The following is a 3,948-nucleotide window of genomic DNA, read 5'->3' as shown; positions in this document are numbered from 1 at the left end:
TTCCACATTTATTAAAATTTATAATGCACATATATTTTCAGTGAGACATTTGTAGTATTTTTGAATATGTGATGTATTTTTATTGTAGAACCTCTGTAATAACACTAAAAGGAAATGCTCTCTTCTGTATGAAAAAATTACCTTGTTGTTAAATTTGGCCTACTTATGTTTTTCTAATTGTTAGTTCTAATCACTGTTTCTTTGATATAAAAATATATTCATACAGGTCTGTGTAAGAAACAGTACAATCAGCACTTGACACAGTCACTGTGGAAATTTTTGGAAACAGGTGAAATGAGATCTGAGCATGTTACCCTTGTTAGCATGACCGTTGTCCCAAGTGCAGAGTAAGTGCACAAAACCTCCCTTCAATACAGCTATCTAGATATTTCCAAGCACCTGTTAGTGACTGTAATGGTGTGAATCAGGCTCTTGCTCCTAGACGCCAGCTACACTGCTGTGCTGAACGTTACGATTCTGAAAGGGCTGTGACAGGTGGCTCAGTAAACATTAATTCACTGCAGTGTCTGGAGAAAGTCCTCTGTCAGACACTGACAAGGACACAGTAATTCCAAATCATAGCAAACTATCATAGTCCCATCCCCGGCATCGACAAAGATGAATTGAAATACTTTACCAAAAAATGAAAAAATCATAGTCTTGAATTTAACAGAGAAGAATGTCTTTCTGATTTCAGAGATATAAAAATGTAGATAACCAATTGTGAAATCATTAGAAAATTAATGCAGTTGATTAAGATAACATCGAATTTTCTTCTTATAAAGGACATTAAGAAAAATAAAGGAAAACATGAAAATATTTTTATTATATATAATGACAAGTAATATCCATAATCTCTAATTAAATAATTTTAGATTGCAAATAATTTCAAATGCTACATCTAAAGTTATTACAAAAGCATCAAATTTATCAATATATTAAAGACTGCTTTAGGGCAATAATAATAAATATCAAAATTAAAGCTAAAATGAAATATTCTACAGTTAGAAAATAAGCAAATGTGATGTGGTATGATAACACTAAGCGCCAAAGAGGAGTAAGTACAGCACAACCTTGGTACTACACCATGCCAAAAAACCTAAAATTTAAAAATCAAAATAATTGCTTTAGCCAAGGCTATAAAGAAAACCTGGAATATTTAAATGGTGAAACATAAAACAAGAACAACACTATGTTCACTATGAAATGTATGAAATTTCAATAAAAATATTGGTAATTTTAAAACATGAAAGATGAAAAAAAACACCAAAATATTTCATTCCATTAGTTTGTCAAGAGGAAATAAGTGGCATTTAGTAATCAATATTTTTAGGTACAAAAATTTGTACATAAACAAGAGTATTAACATGATAAAATTTATAATTTGACTATTGTTGAGAGTTGGAGGAAAGCGATTCCAGGGCTTGGAATTTTCTATCTATTGATCTATCTGGGAGTAAAATGGTCATTTAACAAGTACTTAAAATATATTTTAAAATTTAAGTGATGACTAAAGAAATTAGTCAAATTCACATTTTCAAAAGAGATTTTTAACATATAATTATATAAAATAAAAACTTCTTATAATAATTTGGGGAGAGACACAGATATTAATTTTTTAAAAGCAATGAACAATCTATGATTACCTATGTGATCTTAGCGAAAACACAGAAGTATGTTAACTTTGGATTAACTACTCTGGAAAAACTATATTAAGAAGCTCACTAAATACAAAAATGAAGTAATAGTCAATACTGTAGAAGTGAACAATATGACTTAATAATATATTTGTGAAAAATAATAGTTGTTATGCAAAAGTTTCTCCATTGTTAACGTAACCATGAGGAGATAGATGTCAGTTGCTGATGAGTAATAGACAAATTGTGGGATGACAATGGTTAAATTTAATGATATGATCTTGTTTCCATAAATAATTTGTATAAGCATTATGCTAGGTGAAATTAATTTTATCTATGATTATCAGCAATATTTCAACAGCTAGCATTCAAATATAAGAAAAAGCTGAGTGATGCATATAGATAATAGCTAATATTTTCAAAATCAGTTTGCTGAAATTCTGGCCAACTTTTCATAATTAAAAGCCAAGGGTTTCATTTTATTTGAAATACAGTATTACAATGAATAAATTAGTGTTTTCTAGAAATTTCTGATTAAATTATGACATCTGTGGTCCTCAGTATGAATCCAGCAAAGCTAGCTATCATCTGTGTTCATCAAACTTTCATAAAACAGAGTTTAGAGCAGAGCCATAAAATGAAACCTGATCCCCTATATCCGTATTCCTTCATCATTGCTTCCATAGTGCCCAGTGGGGAGATGCTTTGATATAATTCATTCAGAAACTCAGATGAAATGGATGAGTGCATTATATTATATCAAACCAGAGAAAATAAGCCCATCTGAACACTGAAAACTCTGATTCATTTAAAATTCTCACTGATTATATTATCATAAAAATTTACTGAAAGCTGAAATATCAACAATAAAGTACACAAAATTGTGAGACATAATTCAGACAAATAAACAAGCATTTCAGTTATGTGGATTGAGAATGCAGTTTGGATCAGATCAGACTCCTGATGCTGTCTTTCATATCCCTGTTCCTGAGGCTGTAGACGAGGGGATTCAGTATGGGAACTAGGACTGTAAAAAGCACAATAGCCACTTTGACCAAGAGCCAGGAGCTCTTGGAGCTGAGCACACAGTAAAGAAGGAGGACAGTGCCATGGAAGATGCTGATGGTAGTCTGGTGGGAGGTGCAAGTAGGGAGGGCTTTCTTTAGTCCATCTTTAGGGGGCATCCTGATAATAATCACAACTATGACCACATAGGAGGCAAGGATGATCAGGAGGCCGCAAGCTTCAGTGACTACAGAAATAATGAATCATACCATCTGGCTGAAGGAGGGGTCTGAACAGGACACAGGACAGCAGAGTACTCACAGCCAAAGTGATTTAGGACATTAGACACTCAGCAGGACAGCTGCACAAGGAAATATACGATTGTCAAGTAACACGTTCCACCCACCATGTAAGTCCCTGCTACCAGGAGAGCACAGGGCTTAGGTGACATAGCGACTGTGCAGAGCAAGGGGTTACAGATGGCCATGAACCAGTCATAGGCCATCACTGCCAGCATAAACATCTCGTAATCACACATGCACAGCCAAAGAAAAACTGTGCCATGCCTCCTCTGAAGGAGATGGTTCTGTCTTCCACAACCAAGATTTCTAGCAGTTTGGCTATAAACACACTGGAATAGCAAACATACAAAAAGGAAAGATGGCTGAGAAAAAAGTACATGAGCACATGAAGTTGGGGCTGATCTTTCTGACCATGATTATCCCCCAGTTCCCCAGCAGAGTGACTGTGTTGGTGGTCAGGAACACCAGGAAGAGGAGTGTCTGGAGGTGTGGGTATTCTGAGAATCCCACCAGGGTGAGTGATGTCACAGATCTGTGATTTCCTAATTTAAGTAGCATGACACTCAATTAGGAAAAAGTAGATAAAGTGGAAGAGGTGGGAGGAAACTGTACAGCAGAACTTGACAACGTTGGTTGGCAGAAGCTCGGTAGAGGCTCAGCATAAACCATGGGAAATGAGTGTGCTCAGCTGACGTCCCCCAAGCTCTCGCTTCACTCTGGAGTATAATTTCAGCACTTTGTGCTCTGAGCAATAAGTTTCATTCATTGACAGCTTACAGTTCTTATCTATAAAAATGCAATATTATAATTATATATAAATCAATAATAAATATAAATAGTACTTAAGGTAAGCAGGGTAAAACGTATTTTGAGGAAATCAAAGAAAATACATTGTAAACTCAATTTAAGCCAATCATAGTATACTTATGATTAAGATTCAGAGTTTTGAAAAAGATTAACTTTTAAAACAAGAGAAAATATTACAAATAATTTTGAGGGAAAAC

General features: G+C 34.3%; 1 pseudogene; it reads right to left on the bottom strand.

The window, feature by feature from the left end:
• Positions 1–2,557: 2,557 nt before the first annotated feature.
• Positions 2,558–3,502, bottom strand: LOC100716441 (olfactory receptor 1165-like; annotated as a pseudogene).
• Positions 3,503–3,948: the final 446 nt, after the last annotated feature.

This window comes from Cavia porcellus, unplaced genomic scaffold, assembly GCF_034190915.1.
Source record: "Cavia porcellus strain 051 isolate PalLab524CR breed Dunkin Hartley unplaced genomic scaffold, mCavPor4.1 scaffold_22, whole genome shotgun sequence".
Classification (NCBI taxonomy): Eukaryota; Metazoa; Chordata; class Mammalia; order Rodentia; family Caviidae; genus Cavia; species Cavia porcellus.
Note: the sequence above shows the minus strand (reverse complement) of the source record. Positions and strands in the feature narration are given on the sequence as shown.